Below are 19,386 nucleotides of genomic sequence, written 5' to 3' on the forward strand. Positions count from 1 at the left end.
CCGGTCTCTGGGGATTGTCCTGATCTGGACGTGTCATATCCGTGCCGTCTTGCTGCTCTCACACTGTTTCTTTTTTCTTGGTGGTGTTCATACGTGATTTCTTTTTCGTAACGTTCCTGAGGTTCATCCACGCTACATATCAGAACATCGTTTCTTTTCGCGATGGAATAGTATTCCGTGGTATGGCTCTGACACGCTGGTTGACCCGTGCATCCACTGATGGACGTTTGGGCTGCTTCCAAGGGGGTCCCACCAAAGCACCTGTGGGGGGCTGGGGCTCCCACGACGGCCGAGGGCCCCGGGCAAGGCTGGGCAGAGAGCTCAGTGGCTGGGCCATGCAGACGGCCCAGGAGGAAGCCTTGCGAGGTGGGGAGAACGAAGTGCAGCCTTCCGGACACAGGGGCTCCCAACGTGGCCACAGAGGGTCTGCCTCCGAAGGGGTCTATCTCCGCAGGTTTAACCAGCAGAGGGGCCCCCGACCAGGCGAGCTGCCTGCCTGCCGTCCCCTCGGGAGTCTTTATTTATCGAGCACTAAGACAGCACTTACTGGGTGCCAGGCCCTGTTCCAAGTACTTGATAAATATCAGCTCCCTGCAGTCCCTTCTGTTATCATTCCCACCTTCCAGATAAGGAGCCCAATGCTCAGAGAGGAGAAGTCACACCAGCGTGAGTGCGGGGCGGGGACTTGAACCCAGACAGCCTGCTCCGGAGCCCGTGCCGAGCCCTGTGCTCTAGGCTGGAAACCCCACGTTGCCCAGACCTCGGCCATCCATGTCCCACGTCCCGATTTGAGCCTGAGCCAGGATCCTCCTTCCTATTTTTCTTTAACCCCCCTCACTTCTCAATAACCTTTTCACTGTTACTTTTATTTTTTAATCATGGTAAGATGCACATGATATAAAAGGTACCGTTAGCCACGTTTGAGCGCACAGTTCCGTGGCATCAAATGCACGTACACTGTTTTGTGGCCATCACCGCTGTCCGCCTCCAGAACTTTCCATCCTCCCAAGCCGAACCTCTCTCCCCATCAGACCCCAACTCTTCCCGTTCCCACTACCTCTTGCCCGGAGGAGGCGACAGGCCTCGTGGTACCAAGCTGAGACTTGTCTTGGGCATACTCCAAAAGCCCAAGAGAGACCAAGAAGCCTGAGCTGTGTCTGCACCGGGTGCTACATGGTCCCGCTGCCCTGCGTCCCTGGGCCGCTTAGCACCGGTTCCCTTCGTACCGAAAGTAGGTTTGCAGCACAGCGGTGGCGGGGGGGCCGCATCCGGGGAGATGCCAGGAATAGCAGCCTCCTTCTGTGCATGACCACGAGGTTCTGTGAGCTGCCGCTGCAGCTGGGGTAGCAGCCACGGGAGCGGAGCCACGGCCTCGCTGGACTCACGTCTGCTCTGTCTGTCATCTGTGCTGCCTCGACCGTAGGAGGCGTGGGTTCTCGTCCCTGCTGACAGCTGAGGAAACTGATACCGGGCCGGGAGAACCGCTCACCTGGATCCACACAGCTGCTAAGTGTCAAATCCTGCCCAGTGGATTCTAGAACTTTCTAGTCGACTCCAGAATGCTTTCCACCACACCATGCCAACCTTCTGTTTGGACTCAACATGTTATTACCGGAACAATAAGAAGGCTCTGGAAACAATAGAAAAAACATCCTATTTAGGCCCTTTAATGTGCTGTGTCCAAAATCCGGCTGGGGCTCCTTGGCCTCTCCTCAACCTTCCGCCTGTTTGTTTGTTTGCGGGATGAGGTAGGCGGTGGGCCTAAGGGAGATGCTCAGCTCACAGCCTTCCAGGTATGACTAACATCCTGTGGCCTGTTTACCCTCAGAGGCTGCTCCTATTGCTTGAGTTTTTGGAATTAAGCAGACTCTAATTAATGGTACAAATATTTACTCTCAATGCCCCATCAAAGAACACACAGCCTGGGTTTTTTGGGTTTTTTTCCTCAGAAAATAACACCGATGCCAAGGCTCTTGGCGGTAAACCGGAGGCGAGATTATGGGCTCCACGTATGTTTTTAAGTGGTTCGAAGATGGTAGATTTATATATAAAGTCCCTTTATAATTCAACACGCTTGGTGGTTTTTTTCCCCCCAAAAGACCAAAGGGGAACAGTCTTCCCTTGGTGGAGATTATCAGGAGTGGATGATGAAATGCCTCTTGAGGAGGATCGCTTCACCTGGAGCATAATGTTAAGATCGAACAGTCTAGAAGCTGGCCTGCCGTCACTCGGGGAGTCTGCTTCTTAAGGCCGGGGCCTTTTCCAGGAGCTTTGCCCACAAAAACCTGAGACATTGTCATCTGATCGGGGTGCCTGCCTGCCTGGCACAACGGCCTATCAGACGACTTGGAATGCAGCCCCTCCTAAGAACTGGACGGCAGGCCTCAGTGTCCTCGGGGTTTTTGCCCAGGAGAGCAGTTTTGTCCCGAGGCCTCCCCTCTTCTTCAGTGTGGGTTGGGGGATCAGGATTCCCAGGGAAAGAAAACACCGGGTCCAGCTGCCCTTGGGGACCCCCGCCTCCCCCGCCCTCCCTCCAGCGGCCCTTAGCGGAGCTCCCTGAACCTCCCTCGGCGAGGCTCCCTTCCCCCTTCAGCCACAGTATGCAAATGACAGGCGCTGAGAGCCCAGACCGCTCACAAAGCCTCCGCGCCCCCAGGCTCTCAGATAAGGCTTTCCCAGACCTTCAGAGGGAATCTGAGAAGGAAAAGTCCGGCTCAGTTATCTCCAAAGGGCTCAGAGCCGGGAGGACATGCTGCCCACGGTTGCCCTGGGTGGTGGGGCACACAAAGCCACCGTTGTCTTGGGGGGAGTCGGCTTCCAGTGTCCCCGAAAAGATGAGGGTAAGTGCGTGTCCCCAGGCCACCCTTCTGCCTCCCCCAGGACGCATTTTGCTTCAAAAGCCTCACACTCTGAGCATCCACCAACTCCAGCCTCAGGCCTCAGGGCTGCACCGGCTGGCGGGCTGGGGAGGGTGGGCTGGCCTGCTGCTCGGGTCCGCGGGGGCCGCATGGGCTGTGGTGTATCCCAGTCCGATAACTCTGCCGCCCCCCTGCTCACTCTCGGGTGTGCGTCCTCCTGCCTGTGGCACAGGCGGCCTAGCAGGGCTCGTGCGCTGGGCTCTCAGAGCTGGGCCGGGGAGGCCTCTGCAGGACCAGCCCCTGCGGCCACGGCTCAGCCGTCGCCGCACGTTTACTGCTCCTGCGGTCTTGGCTCACGGGGCACGCACACTGGGCAGGACTCTGGCATCATCCCCTGTGCCGGGGTCCGTGTGACAGCTCGGGTGGCGCCCGAGCCCCCCTTGGCTCTTCAACCCGAAGGATTTAATAGCATTTTGAGGGAGCTGGGTGGCTGCCTTCCCATTCTGGATGACGGCTCCGCTCAGACCCGGAGAAGCAGGGGAGAGGGGGCTACAGACGGGGCTCACACGACAGAAGCTCCGTGTCCCCTGGTCCTGGAGGCCAACACCCAGGATGCAGGCGTGGGCAGGGCGGGGTCTCCCCGAGGCCTCTCTCCTTGTGTGTGGACGACCGTGCTCTCCCTGGGTCCTCACGGGGTCATCCCTGCGTGCGGGTCTGTGTCCTGATCCCTTCTTCCTGTAAGGACCCCGGTCACACGGGATCAGGACTCACCCTGCTGACCTCATTTCACCTTAATCAGCTCTATAAAGACCCCAGCTCCAGATTCAGCCACCTTCTCGGGTGCTGGGGGTCAGGACTCCAACATAGGAATTTGGGGGCACGACTCAGCCCCTACCGGGTTTAAAGAAAGGACGGTTCACAGAGGCTCGGGTCAGGTTGGGGGATCAACAGGATATGATGAAGCACCCCCACTCTAGCACCCGGGGGAGTCAGGCAAGCACCCCAGGAGGCTGGGCTGGAGGAGAGGGCTCCAGCCTTCAGGGCGGGAGCCTCAGCTCGCAGGAGAGGCCAGAGGGACAGACAGCCAGGCCTCTGTCCTGACAGCCAAGTAGGTGACAAGGGGGCCCAGTGCATAAAGGCCATCTCCCCCTTCCCCGCCCTTCTCCCAGGGCACCGCACGGAGCAGGGGGCGAGGGAGCGGGGGGTGGTGGATCAGTGGACTCCAGCCATGTGGACGGCTTAATAAACCAAACAGACTAGAACAAACTAAAACAAACAAATCGATCACCCACTGTGTTCTTGCCAGCCAGGAGGTTTCGAGCAGATGGTTCTGCAACGCACGTCGCCCCGGCTGGTAGACAGCCCCCAGCGGCTCGCTGGCTCGCGGGGAAGGACCGGGCAGCCCATCTGGAGCAGGTTGTCGGGGAGAGCGCGTGGCCCAGAGCGGGGGTCCCGCAGCTGCCTCGTGCACGAGTGTGTGCACGCTCCCAGCGACTGAAGGGGGGCCTTTCCTTCTGGGCCCCCCATTACCCAGGGGTCTTGGAGGAGTGAGAGCCTGTGGCTCCCCGTGGGCCCCATGGGAGGTCTTCCTGCGGGTCTCCTCAGGGAGGGTGTGTGGGCTTTGGCCATTTTGGGGAGGGGGCTGCCCAGCACTAACTCCCTTTCCCACTTGGGGATCCCCTGGGTGTGATATTTGTGGGTACAGAGCCCACTCTCCCGTGAGGTGGTGGCAAGCCGTCCAGCTTCGGCTCCCTGGCAGCTGGGCCGAGGTCACGTGACCCCAGCTTGGCCACGCAGACCCTCCCGTGAGCGCCGGGCCTCGGGGCTGGAGAGGGCAGGGCGAGGACTGTCTCGGGACAGTGGGGCACGGCCGGGTTGGTGATTGTGGCAGCCCTGTGCCGTGGCAGGGGATCTTGCGCTGGTACGGAGAAAGGGCCGTTGCCCTTTCCTTCATTCCCGCCTCTCACGGGGCCATCCGTCATGTTCTTTCCCAGGGAAGCGCAGTGGACTTCCGTTGCTTGCAGCCAGGGATCCTGACCCCTGGAAAGTGACATCTGCTCTCGTGCCCAGAAGCCCACTGCTCTTGGCGTCTTCCTTCTGAGCCACTGGTGTGGTCGTATTTTGTGGACAATCTGAATGACGTAGCAGCTTTGGTTTTCCTCTTAGGATTATCTGCTGGGAGTCTTGGGGACAACTTTGGGGTGGTGCCTGGGGCAGGTGGTTAGGACGATGGGCCACCCACAGCTGAGCCCCACGTTCTTCAATCCGGTGCCAGGCCAAGAGCGCGGGGTTGGGGGTTCCTGCTTGCTAAGAGACTGCTGACTCGCACCCACCTGCCCTTCCTCAGCTCAGCGATCTTGGGCAAATGCGCTTCTTCTTTGTCTCCTTTCGTAAGATGGAGATCCACGTGGCGCCTGCCCCCACGTTGTCGTGCAGAGCGAGCGAGCAAGACGAGGTGAAACACTCCGTGTCTGGCCCACAGAAGCCATTCTGCAGGCGCCCTACTTCCAGAACCTCATTGTCCCTGTGCCTCGTTGTTTGTATGATCTCCCAAATTATTATGTTTCTTGTGGAATTTTAAAAATCTCAGCAAGCTACAGGGGCTCCTGGGCAGAGCAGTTGGTAGAGCGTCCGACTCTCCGTTTCGGCTCAGGTCATGATCTCAGGGTTGTGAGATCGAGCCCCGCGTCGGGCTCTGCGCTCAGCGTGGAGACTGCTTGAGATTCTCTCTCCTTCTGCGCACCTTCCACCCCACCCTGCTCTCTCTCTTCCCCACCCCCTCTAAAATAAATAAATAAATCAATCTTAAAAAAAAAAATGTCGGTGAGCTACCCTAAAATCCCTTGAGAACGAGGTGCAGTCCAGAAAGCAGACGCTCCAGTAAGAACACATGTACTGACGTCTTACACCACCTGGGAACATCTCCCCAGAGCTGCTAGATCAGGGAATTAAAAGTATTTTTCCTCTTTAATAGAGTCTTCAAGGACCAATAGAAAATGCTTAGAAAAGTGGCGGGCTTCAGGCAATAAATATTTATCGAGCACCTCCTTGCCATATGTTCAGGTGCTGAGGGCACGGGGCTTTAGAAAAATCTTTGCCGCTATGGAGATGCTCTTCCTACGCAGGAGAAAAAAGATAGGCAATACTACTGTGTTGCAGAGCGAGGGGTTTTGAGGAAAAACGAGGCAGTCTGAGGGGACAGAGAGCAAGCCGCCACAGACAGGCGTCGGAAGGGCTGTGTGCACGTAGGCCTGAGGGAGGGAGGGCACGGTGCTGTACCGGGCGTCTGGGGAGGAACGTTCCGGGCCCAGGGCACAGCCGTGCAAAGGCCCTGAGGGCAGCCAGCTGCTCCTTCTCCAACCAGCTCGACTCTCTCAGGAATGCTGGTCAAGAGTAAGGAATCCTCTTGGATTTACGAACCACGTCTGGAGGCCTGATCCCAGGTCAACATTGATACGGCACATTTACACAGAAATATCTTATCACGACGCAGTGTGAAAGCGGCAAGATCCAGTTGCTCAGGAATTGTTTTACGGCTCCAGGAAGATGACACACGTCATGTTAATCGCAGGGTTTCACAGTTTCCACGGGCGGGGAAGGCAGGGTTCACGGGCGTGTGTGCAGAGCCTCCCCGGGGAAATGAGGTCGTTCATCGTCCCCGAGCCGCTCGCCTGGTGACTGGATCCGTCGTGCATCCACGGCGCACCGCGTTCTTCCAGGGCCGCCAGATAGGTACCCGCATGACCACGCACCCGCCTAATGAACAGATCTGGGCACCATGGCTCACTCTGCCAGTGGTAGACCGGGCTGGCGTGGCTCTAGCCAGCCAACACCCCAGTGGTTTCCCTCAGCTCGCCTTCCCTTGTCTTTTCTGGGGAGCCATTTACCCACAGCAGAGGCCACAGGGACTGACAGCCCATTTTACAGATGAGAGACTGAGGCTCCGAGGGAGGAGGGGAGAGCCAAGTCCCTGGCCAGTCGCTAGCCCCCCGGGGACGAGGTCTGGAGAACCTCCCGAACCCATGGCACAGACTGCCGGTTGTCCCCCAGGGCTTACTCCTTGCCTTTCTCTCAAAGTAACTAGTTTTTAGCCTGCATGTAACCACCCGGAACAAAGCCTGCATGTCCCGGCCTCCTTTGCAGCTTATTGCGGCCATGGAACTAAATTCAGGCCCGTGGGAAGGAATGAAAGCATATGAACAACTTCCAGGGAGGAGAGTGCCTTTCTATGCCTTTTCTCCCTCCGGTGCTGGAATGCAGACTTGATGGCCTGAGCTCAAGCAACCATCTTGGGCCATGAGGTGGATGCTTTTGCTGAGCATGGCAGAGCAGCCTGAGAGAAGGACCCCGGGTCTCTGATGACTTCATGATGCCCCCTACCAGTCCTGGAATCCTGACATGCCACCCTCTGGACTTGTCTTACGTGAGAGAAAATCACTCTCACCGTTTTAAAGGTAAGTTTTCTGTCCCTTGCTGCTGAACCAACAGAGGCCTTTCCCTTCAATGTGGCTGTTTATGCAAGTCCTTCATTATGACAGAGATGAAGAAAGAGCCCCAGAGAGGGAGTGTGATCTGTCCAAGGTCACAGAGCTCCACTTACATAAGCATTTCATTTCAAACCTGCCTGAAATAATTGCTCAAGCAAATAGCCCTTGCCTCCCGAGGGCCGGCCAAGACTGTGGCCCAGCGAGTTCACAGGAAGCTAACCGATGAGGCTGGACACACTTTGAAGGCCTTCGCCACCCACCACCGAGGCTGCTGTCAGTCCAACTCTGCCCCAGCCTCCCTGAGGACACGTGCAGAACCCCGTTCCTTGACCCGACTCTGAGAAGTCACTCCCCTGAGGGTCGGGCCCTGGGACAGTTGGGTGCGTGGGGCCCGTCAGTTCTGATGTGTGCCATCCCCCGTGCCAGGATCCCCTCTGCAGAGAGAAGCCCCCGCAGGCTCCCCCCGCTGATCCTCCTCCTGGTTGTCTGCATTTCCTGTTGGCAGGGCCTCTTTTGGAGACCCTGAGACCATGGCAGCCCTGCCCCCCCAAACTGCCTCTGACAGTGATTCCGAACCTCCTGTTGGGGACCCGTCCTCTGACTGATGAGGGGGTGACCCAGCTCATTCCGGCCACCTTCCTGCCGTCGGGTCTCCCAAAACTCCGAGCTGCCTCTTCCTCCTTGTCCTGAGGGCCTCTGTGGCATTTCATGGCTTCTCTTGGCAACAAGAGACAATTTCTCAGTAGACCTGGATACTTAGGATGTCCGTCTGGCGACAAAACAGGGGCCATAGCGAGAGGGAGGCCCTGCCCAGCCCCAACATCAGACGCTGAGCCTCACCGAGGAAGATGCCACCATGTGCGCCCTGTGCTTCCAATTCTCTGTGGCGGGGCCGGGGCGGGGGGGGTCATGCCCATTTTACAGAAGAGGAAGCCAGGGGCTGAAAGGTTGACGCGCCCCAGGCCACACCTGCTAGGCAGACCCGGCACCGGGATCTAGCCCCCGCCCCAGACCAGGCCCCGTGGCCCCCCTACCGCCCTTCCCAGCCTCCACCCCCGGAGGAAGTCTCCACACACGGCCCTGAAAGGGGAACCACGGGACTTTGGGCACCGCTGGAGAAGGCGAGTGGCTTCTCACTGCCCTTGTGCACCCCTGTGCCTGGTCAGGGCCCGTCCCCTGGGGCCCTGCGGCCCTGGGCTGTCCCACAGCTGTCCGACCGCCTGCAGAGGAGCCGGCCTCCATTCGGCCAGGAGCCACCAGCGAAGGGTGGTGCTAACCTCGATTACGCTAGGGTGTGACTGGCCCCGATGCGTCTGACGGTTCCCCATTGCCGATGCCGGCGTCACGGTCAAGGGCTCCGCTCCTAGGCCTTCGTGACAAAGACATAGAGACTGAAGGGTGCTGCTGCCAACAGCAAGCGAGGGGCCTTCCCAGGGGATCCCTCAAGTTACAGCCCTGGGCGCTTCAGGCCAGGTCGCAAGCCCAGGGGCTGTGTGGTTAGCATAGGGGTATCGCTCACTATGCAGCTGGTGGACAGAAATCCCGCTCACGAAGTGCTCCTGGGAGAGGTGGAGGCTGGAGTCTGAACCCCCAGTGCAGCTCGAGGTTTGCGTGCTCGTCCCCAGCAGATGCAGGGGGTGCAGCCCGCTGGCCCCAGCCCTTCCCTAACGGGACCCTCCATACGGGCAGCCTCTCATCCTGCCTTTGGCTTCACCGTCTTGGTGAAACGGCTCGTGCATTCGCGCCACGATTCGGCGTTTCCTGGAATTCCTAGGCCGGAACCTGCCCTCCTCCTCTGTGCGCCTCGGGCCGGCCCTCCTCCGGGGAGACTGTCTCCCTGATGACAGAGCAGAGTCACCGCGTCTCTCCCTGGCGTGGCCGTCCGAGGACTACCTCACGGGAAACGGGTCCTCGGACCTTCTCAGTGTGGGGATCACAAAACTTGGCAACACTCTGTAGCTATTTGAGGGCTTTTCTGTAAACATCTGATTGCCTAATTCACATTCCTCCTCCCTCTGCCTTGACTCTCAGACACTTTGAGAACAAACCAAAAATAAAAATTAGTCCTTTTCCAGCGAATTCACTCATTTTTGCAAATCCTCACTCTGTCCCCCTCTGCCCTGGAGACTGAGGGTCACTCCTGGGCGGGGCGGGGGCAAGGCAGTTTCTGGGAAGGGAGCTGCCCGGTAGGGATAGGACCGACGTGAGAGTCCCTGCATGCCTCACCAGGCAGATGGTAGCTGCTCGGTGCATGTTGCTCAGAACGGAAACTCCCCGTTGTCCAGGAGGCGAGTCCCAGAGGTGGGAGCGGGCTGGCCTCTTAATTCTCAGCCCTTGTACAATGTCCCCTCTTTCTGCAGCGGCAAGCGGCTCAGTGACTGCAGGCTTCTCCGGAGAGAGGCGGCTAGGCTCCCCCACAGCCCTGCCCCTACCCGCTGGGTGACCCTCTGGCTGGTGGTTTCATCTCTCTGGGCCCCAGCCTTGCGTAGTACGGGATCGAAACAGCACTCGGTAGGTGCCATTGGGCTCGACACTGTTATTAGTCCCATTTTACCAATGAGGGAACCAAGCACAGAGAGGTGGGGCAGCTCCCTCTAGGAGGCTCAGCCAGTAAACAAGAGTCGGGTCCAACGTAGGGGCCTGGCCCCAACGCCTTGGCATCAGGGCCGCCCTCGTAGGGCCCCTCCTGGCCCAAACGCTCAGTGGGACGCCCGGTATGGTTGGCACTCCATCCAGGCAGTACGGCGGTTCTCAAGGGAAGGCGGTGGATTGCCCTCCAGAGACACTGGGCAGTGTGGAGACATCTCCGGGTTGTCGCACCCGAGGGTGGGGTGCTCCTGCCTCTAATGGGCGGAGGCCAGGGATGCCGCCAAACACCCACCGTGCACAGGACGGCCCCCACGACGAGGAACGAGCCAGCCCCAAATGTCAACAGTGCCGAAGCTGAGACACCGGGCTTGTGACTATTGTTCTCAGGAGGGGCTTGCCTTCTGGAAGGTGCCGTGCGTTAACCTACCGCCGGTCAGGCCCACCATCCTGGCGGGGCTTTCCCTGCCCACTGGCCTGGGCACCGCCCAGAAGCCACATGCACAGGGACCTAGAGGGCAGACCGGGTGTCCAGCCTGGGCTGACTGGGCTGGCAGTGTGCAGCACTCCCCAGACCCCCACCCCGCTGTGGACCCCGTGTCTCCTTACTGGTCAGCAGAGGGTCCAGCGCTGTCTCCTCCATCTGAGCACTGCCCACGCGCTCGCCTCTAGTGGGTGCCGGCTCCCCGCCGCAGGTGAGGACCCTGGGGCTCCAGAACACATCTGTACTGGGACCTCGGGCAAGGTGGCAGAGACCACTCCCCAGGGTGAGCAGGTTTTGCAAAGTGAGTCATCAGGGCAAGAGGACTGGCAGCCAGGTGTCGATCGTGGGTTAATCATTAACATGCAGACACTTCCCTGGGATCCCAAAGGACCCTCGGGCCTGGCCTCAGCCAGCCTCGACTGGGGTCCTGGGAGACCCATCCCATCAGGGCCCACCTTGGTCTGGTGGGTCTGCTGAAGGGGAGGGTCGGCACCCAGGGACCCTCTCTCCCTTTACCCATAGGGCTTCTGTTCTGCAAAGTTGGGGCCACAGAAGAAGAGCGGTCCCATTTCACGGCTCACACCACCAACGGTCCCTTCAGACCACCCTACCCTAAGTGCCTCCGTTTCCCACGCTGCGCCAGGCCCCTGACATATATCACCTCCTCAGACACTGTCCCAGCCCTGCAAGCAATGAGTTGTGTCTCCATCTCTCCGGGGACAGGGTGAGGCCCCACAGGTGGCTGTCCGCTGAGAGGCCTGGTAAAGAACAAGGAGGAAAAGGAATAAATCATTTCTTCCTTTGGGGTCTCTTTCCTCAGCGGATACACAAGCTGCTCAGGGGTTAAATGAGGCCACGCAAGGAAAATGCTGAGCACGGGTCCCGGGCACACAGGAGCGCTCGATAAATGTTGGCTGTTTTCCATGTCACGGGGCTGTGCCTCCAGGCCCAGGATCCTGGGCTGGTTTGTCCCTGGGGTGGAAGCACGTGGCCCATGTTGGAGGAACAGCTGTCGGGGGACTTGGCCAAAGCCACAGGGCAGGGCAGTCTCAGTGCCGGTGGGTCTGCCTCCCAGGGTTGTGCTCCTTCAAAACGCCGCTTCGGTCCTGAGATGTCCTGCATCACCTGGGAAAGCGGATTGCACTCCCTTCAGGTGGGTGGGTTCCAAGCAGCGGCCCCAAATTCCAGCAGCAACGAAGGCCCTCCGTCTGTGGCTCTCCTGACTGGAGGAGGGACGACAGGGTGCGGGGAGGTGGGGGGCTGGCAAGCGAGCGAACGTGGGGAAGCCTCCCCCTGGGGGTAGGGGAAGCTCTGAGTCGAAGGGAGGCGGGGGGAGGGGACGTTCGGGGCTGTCGGGGCAGGAAAGCAGAGAACTGGGTGCTGTTCACCTCCCCGGGAATCAGCTGTGGACCCAAGAGTTTTACCCCAAAGCTCTCCCTGCCTCTCTAGGCCACTGTAAGCCCGTCCTGCTCCAACTCAAAGGAGATTTTTTTTTTCTTTTGAGATTTTATTTTTAAGTAATCTCCACACCCAACGTGGGGCTCGAACCCACAACCCTGAGATCAAGGGCCACACGCTCCAATGACGGAGCCAGCCGGGCGCCCCTCGAGGGATATTTGAGAGAGGTGAATCAGAGACTGCCATGGGGAGAGACACAATAATACATTTCATTCATTCCTTCATTCATTTGCCCATTCCTTCTCTTCCCCAGAAAACATTTCCTGAGCACTTCCGCTGTCCAGGAAGGATGCTCTGAGGCAGAGAGCAGAGGGGAAGCCACCTGAGTTCCTGACATCAAGCAGGGTACTGGGCAGTGCAAGGGTCTCATGGTTAAGGAATTCCATTTTGGGGGGCGCCTGGGTGGCTCAGTCGGTTGAGCATCCAACTCTTGATTTCGGCTCAGGTCACGAGCAAGCCCCATGCCGGGCTCCCCGTTGAGTGGGGAGTCTGCTTGAGACTCTCTTCCTCTCCCTTGGCCCCGCCCCTAAAATAAATAAATTAATCTTCAAAAAAAAGGGGGGAATTCCATTTTGAAGGGGAGATGGGTGAACTCCTGTTGCGTTGGATCTGGAGGACCCGTGCCCTCCCCGCTAGGGAATGGGGTCTGCGCTGGGGGCACCGGGCACACGGGAGCCGGTCGAGCCCCTGGGGCTAGGATGGCCTCCCCTGTGGGAGACGCAAGGCCCCACGCAGGGTGCAGGGTCGAAGCTGTGACCCTAGTAGGTCGAAGTGTTGTTTGGCATCTAAAGCCTTGTAATGGGCTCCCAACATTTCCACGTGTCTGGTTATTAATGCCAATTACTAAATCCTGGCCCGCCAACCTCGCACCTCCCTTTCTAAATGCTGTCAGGATGGGAAGGTCACCCACGGCTCTCCCGGGCAGTGACAGCAGCCCTACTTGCAGAAGGTTTGGAATAAATTCCCAGGGCACAAGGAGGCACCTCACGCCCGGAGCTCGGCGGGCTGCCCCGTACCAGGTGCTTCTGCTTTCGCTCAAGCCCTGGAATAAACCCTTTCGGGCTCTCCCGACCTTTCAATCACACGTATGGAAGTTCAAAGCCAGGTTCTGCCACCCGGCTGCCTGGAGGCGAGCCTGGGTCACCTCTCCCGCTCGTTGGTGTATTTAAAAAGTGACGAATGGCTGTTTCTATAAGGAAATGATAACTGGCTTTGGGCAGAGTTACTGGATGTGGGGAATGGAGAGGCGCCGGGCAAACGGCATTTCTCCCCATGCCCTCGGAGCCGCCGGGCTGCACTGGCCACTGTAAACAGTGAAATGTAATATTGCCTTATTTGGTCACAGAGCCAAGTTATCACTTGCAGAGGCCTCTCTGCTCTCGACTGGGTGAGAAACAATTAATTCCAAGTCCTCGTCCGCCAGGCAGTGGGAGAATGGGTCGCTCCTGCTGGGTTCAGAACCCCCGTTTGGACGGAGGCCCCCCCCCTCCACCAGGGGATCTGGTGCTGCTGGCCTCTTGCGCAGCTTTCGCACACGCAGCCGGGACGCTGCCCGTCGCAAATCCGGGGCCCTAGCGGGCTTTGCAACAGACGGGTGTCTAGGTGCAGGGGACTAGGCATCAGAAGAACCTCCTATTGCTTTGCAGTTCATATAGAGCTTACACGGGGTTTAGACAGTAACACTCATTGTCTCGGGGTAGAGCAGGATTCGGGAATGGAAAGTGTCCCTGGATTTTGGAGGATCCAGGGAATGCTCCAAACCTCGGCAGGGAAAGCGGGGACGGGGTGTTGGCTGTGGTTGGTGTCACTGGGGTCCGGGGGGCTCAGCACCGGCCATGTGTCCTGGACACTGAGGGGGGTTGGCTCTCGGGCTCAGCGTACAGAGGAGGGGATGGACTGCAGACAGGTCAGCTTCTGTTGGAGTCCCAACTGGCTGGGGCCTGGCAGCTTGAACCCAGAGGGCCGAGACAGCCACACAGAGGAGAGACAGCCCAGAGAGGCCTGTGGACGTTTCCCTGGGGAACCAGCTGCCTGATCTGCTGGTCCAGGGACAGGGGAGATCCTCATGCCCCTCTGTGAGAGGCTGGCCTCCATGGGAAGGCAGCCATCCCCTGGAGGCCATCTGCTTAGTCACTGTTCTCCTTGCCCGGGTGTCTCCTCTGCGGGGTCATCCCCAGAGGACTAGACAGTGTGATCCCAGGGAAATGAAGAGGGAAGACCAACTGGCTGTGACTCGCAGGCGGCCCGGAGTGGGGGGCGGCATGCTGGAGCCGGGCCTGGCATCCATGGGGCCAGCCTGGCCATGGCCTGCGGGTGGGGCTGCAGGCAAGGCAGTTCCCTCTGGGCCTCTCTCCCTGTCCGTGAAATGGGCTCACTGGGGCCTTAGAGGCTGTTGGGAGAAATCTGTAAGATGAATAGATGCAGAGAGGCCAGCGGCACATGGTAGGTGCTAAATTGGTGTCGGTGGGATTAATGAAATAATTTAATGAGAAAATTTTGCCTAAGGTTTTCAAGATATTGTGTCACCTATAGTTAATTATGATAGCACATAAGAATGCAACTTCCAGGAAGCGTCCTAAAGAAAGAGGCGTGCCCTTCCCTCTTTCCTATCCCACTCCCTTCCGGCTGGGATAGAGCTGTGATGGCTGGAGCCAGAGCAGCCATTTTAGACATGAAACAGCTTTGGGCATGGAGGCTTCATAAAGCAGAGCGGCAAAATGTGAGACGCCTGCATCTCTGAAACTGGGGAGCACCGGCCCTCATACACATACCCCGGGGTTTTTATGGTCAATAAACAAACTTCTGTCTTGCTTAAGGCAGTACGTGAAAGTGCTTTGTGAGCTATGATGAGCACGACAAAGGCGAGGTAATGACTTCAGTTCTAATATCCAGAGCAAAGGGGAACTTAGTTAACCTTCTGCTGCCTTTGTTTTTCACCTTTAAAATGGGTCCAAAAATTATGACTACTGTTATGATTATTATTACTCTCCTTTTGCCTTTCCCCTTGTAATAATCCCTTTGAGTCCACTGTTGTCATTTGGTGTCCTCACTCTGTGCTCCTGGGTGCCCAGCACCCTTTCCTCCAGCTGACTGTCCTCTGTCTTTTGTGCTCAGGACAAGCCCCCAACAGAATCCTGGGACTTGGGGCGCCTGGGTGGCTCAGTCGTTAAGCATCTGCCTTCGGCTCAGGTCATGATCCGAGAGTCCTGGGATCGAGCCCTGCGTCAGGCTCCCTGCTTGGCAGGAAGCCTGCTTCTTCCTCTCCCACTCCCCCTGCTTGTGTTCTCTCTTTTGCTGTCTCTCTCTCTCTGCCAAAAAAATAAATAAAATCTTAAAAAAAAAAAAAAGAACCCTGGGACTCGAGAGGTCTTAGTGCTGATTGCGGCTCTCACCCAGTGTAGGCTGTGCAACGCAGCATCCCACCAACCTCTGCTTAAATGCTCCCAGGGATGAGCTGCTCACTACCTCCCACACAACCTGGCCCTTGCTGGCCAGCTCTCCCAGAGCTGAGCACCAACTGTATGCCCTGGGATGTCCCCATCTACCCTAAATCTGCTCTCTAGGATTCATTCACCCCAGAAACCTTTATTGGGCATCTCATTTCTGTGGCGCTGTGTTAGCTGCTGGGGAACAGGGACAGATGAGGTTCTTGCCTCCAGAAGCTCCCCTTCCAGTGGGGAGACCACCACAGCATGAGTAATCATGAAGCAGTTAGTCACTGAATTGTAACTGTCGCGGGTGCTGTGGGCGTGGGAAATGGGGCGGCCCCGCCAGGCTGGAGCTGGAGTGACTGCGTCCCGCTTCGCCTGGGACCGTCCTGGCTCTGGCACCAGAAGTCGCGCATCTCAGGGAGCCCCTCTGCTCTGGGCACACCGGGTTGGTTGTGACCATAGGGCATTCCAACTCTATTAGTTTCCTGGGGCCGCTGTAACAAATTATAACCAACTGGGAGGCTTAAAACAACAGAAATGGATTTTCTCCCAGCTCTGGAGGCCAGAAGTCTGAGACGGAGGTGTCGACAGGGGTGTGGAGTGGGGTGGGAGGTGGTGGGGCGGTCTCTCTGAAGGTTCCGAGGGAGATGCTCCTGTTCCAGGCCTTTCTCCCGGCTTCTGGTGGCTGCTGCCGGTCCTCAGTGTTCCTTGGCTGGTAGACGCATCCCTCCGACCTCTGACTCCATCTCCACACTGCCTCCCTCCCTGGGTCTCTGTCTCCTCTTCTGTATCTTAAAAGAACACTTGTCATAGGATTTAGGGCCCAACCCGTGCTAAATCCAGAATGATCCCCTGTTGTGATCCTGGATTATAACTCTTGTAACTCGATTACAGCTACAAAAACCCCATTTCCAAATAAGGGCACATTCACAGGTACCAGGGAGCTAGGACTTGGACATGTCCTTTTGGGCACTAGACGTTCATGCCGGCGCTGGAAGGACTGGCAGGGCAAATGGGACTTACCTGGGTGGAGAGGGGGAGGACAAGAGGGATTCCAGGCAGGAGTAATAGCATGTGCAAGGGCCCTGTGGTCAGAAGGAGCTGACACATTAGCAAATGTGTTTGGAGAGGAGGGAGGGGAGGCCCAGGGGCACCCAGGCAGGGCGGTGCAGGCCACGGGGAGGGGTGTGGCATTTGTCACAGGTAGAAAGGGAATTTCTAGTGAATGACAAGCTCAGGGGGCCTTGAGCAGCCCTCCATGTGGGCTGCTCCAGTGCCCAAGCCGTGGCCCCTTCCCAGGCTTCCCATCTGCTGGGCCACAGTGGGCAATTCCAGGTATGTGGACAGAGCTGCCTGGGTCATCTGTCTGGGCACCTGCTGTCTCACTGAGGCAGAACATGGGCTCTGAGGCTCCACGGGGAGCAGCCCCACTGCTGGGGCCTACTGGGTCCCCTACAGCCCGAGGGGCTGTCCTTTGGGGAAGCTTTACCTGTCTGGACCCTGTGGATAGAGTGGTGTGAGGCTCCTTCCTCCCAGTGACAGGGTCATGACAGACAGGTGGAAAGCCTCTGGACAGGCTTGGTGCAGAGCTTGGGCCAGGCGAGCTGTGCAGGGGGGCTGGCGGCCTGGGAGCAGGCCATTGTTCAGTCTTCACACCGGACACCTGCTCCATGGCCTCCACATCCATAAAACCAGAGAGGCAGCTTTGATGAAGACAGGGCCCTGAAGCACAGTTCTCCATGAGTTTCCCGCCGTGCCCGGCCCCTTCACAAATCTCGTTTCCGAGTGAGATGTTTCAGTCTATTTGCACCAACGTGGCTGGTGAGAAAGCTGACACCTGAGGAAACCAAGCAACTGGGCTGAAGTCACCCCATGGGGAGGAGGTGGCCCTGGGCCCTGGGTGTGGGTCTCTGGGCCTGTCTGGGCGGAAGCCCCCGCAGGTGACTGAGCCAGGCAGGCCCTCCCTTCCACGGCCACCAGCCGGCTCCTGGGTGAGGGAGGATGCTGGCTCTCCAGAAGCATCTCTTTTGAAAAATCAAAGAAGTCCCCGTCACTAAACGCTTGTGTGGAGGGGCAGCCCAGTGTGAATGTCTGGTATGAGAGCCGTTCAGGGTCCAAAGGCCCCCCTCACGACTAAGAACAGTGGGCTTCATTCGGCCCATGACACTCGAGCCCCGCCGATCATTTCCCCACGGAAATGCGGTGATTTTGAATTGTTGGCGAGAGCGCGGGGCGCTGCAGGCTTTGGCGGGTGACCCATTGGGTGCTTTCATTGGGGCCTATTCGCAGCTGTCTTACAACGAGATGCCCGAGAGAAGGAGAGGGGCAGCGTTTTTTCCCTTCTAAAATGTATTCCCAGGTCTGCCTTCTGGGCTGGGTTCCTGAGGAAATGCATAGGAGACCTTATTTGGGAATACAAATAAGTCCCTTGGATTTTATGGGCGTTAAACACTGTAAGTGCCATGATCTGGGCTTGGGTTTCCGCGGTGGGTGGGCCGCTGCGTGAGGAGGGGAGGGGCTGACAGACCTGGTCACAGCGGGGGCTGCTGTGTGGCCCAGCAGGCCGCTCGACCTCTCCGAGCTGCAGGATGAGGTGCTGTGTGTGCGTGGGGGGCGGGCGGCCTCTCTCGCTGAGCCCTGCGGGGCTGGGCTGAGCGGGTCCGTCCTGCTCGCGGGGACCCAGGGCTGGTCGAGGCACCTCGGTGCTCATTCAGCCCTCCCAACAGCCCCGCTGGATGGATGAGGGAAGTGAGGCTCAGAGCAGGTTAGTCACCCTCTCAAGAACACACAGCCTGAGTGGTCGGTCACACCAGAGTTCGAGTCTAGAGCGGAGCCTGCCGATCACCACTCTCCACCGTCCATCGAATGCCTGCCAGTGACAGGGACTCGGCCCTGGTGCTGGGGGCTTCCCAGCAATGCTACAAGCCAGCCCTTAAAAAAACAAAAACCAAAACCACAAAAACCCTTTGGGAATGTAAAATGGTGCAGCCGCCATAGGAAGCAGTTTGGTTCCTGAACGAGTTAGACAGAGGATTGCCACGTGAGCCCGCAGGTCCACGCCGAGCAGATACGCCCGGAAGAAGTGAAAACGGGTTCGAACAAAAGATCGCCCTCTGATGCCCTTGGCAGCGCTATGCCGAACAGCCAAAAGGTGGAAACGGCCCAAGTGCCCGTCAGGGGACGAGTGGGTGCGCAAACCGTGGTCCATCCATACGTGGTGTATCATCAGAGCATAAAGAAGAAAGCGGTTCTGACTCCGGCTATGGCGCGGGAGAAGCTTGAGGACGCCGTACTAAGTGAAAGACGCCGACTACGAAAGCCCGCAAATCGAGTCCATCGGTATGAAACTCCAGCACCGGCGAGTCCGTAGAGACAGAAAGCAGACAGGGGGCTGCCGGGGTGGGGGAGGGGGTGGGGGTGATGCTGACGGGCACAGGTTTCCTTTTGGGGGGGACGGAGATGTTCTGGAACCAGGTGGTGGACAATGGTTGCATGACACCAAGGATGCATGAGTTTTACCATGATTTATTTTTTTTTAAGATTTTATTTCTTGGAGAGAGAGAGAGAGAATGAGAGAGAGCACAAGCAGGGGGAGCAGCAGGCTCCCCACTGAGCAGGGAGCCCAACAACGGGGCTCGATCCCGGGACCCTGGGACCATGACCTGAGCTGAAGGCAGATGCTTAACCGAATGTGCTACCCAGGCAGCCCTTTACCACAATTTAAAAAGCCCCGTTTTAGATGTGAGGAAGCTGAGGCTGGGCCCCACACCGAGCAGCCATCTCACGCAAGGGAGGGAAAGGCTGGTGAGAGGACCCCGTGGCCGGCTATGGAGGACGCACGTCTTCCTGGACCTTTAGCAGGGAGTCCTGGGTGCGAGACAGACAGAAACACTCTCTGTCTCATCCCGGAAATCTCCAGCAAAATGTTTTCCTCGCGGATGCTCTGATGTGAGTGGATCTGTGTCGTGGAGTGTCCGGGTCCAGGCTGCTGTGTGGGGAAGGCAGACGCCCTCTCCAGGGGCTGCTCGCGGGGCCTCGTTCACTCCTGTGTCTGTGCATCTGGCTCAGGGCGAGCCCAGTGA

The sequence above is a fragment of the Leptonychotes weddellii genome, chromosome 11 (genome assembly GCF_054177405.1).
Source record: "Leptonychotes weddellii isolate Sample4059 chromosome 11, ASM5417740v2, whole genome shotgun sequence".
Taxonomy (NCBI): Eukaryota; Metazoa; Chordata; class Mammalia; order Carnivora; family Phocidae; genus Leptonychotes; species Leptonychotes weddellii.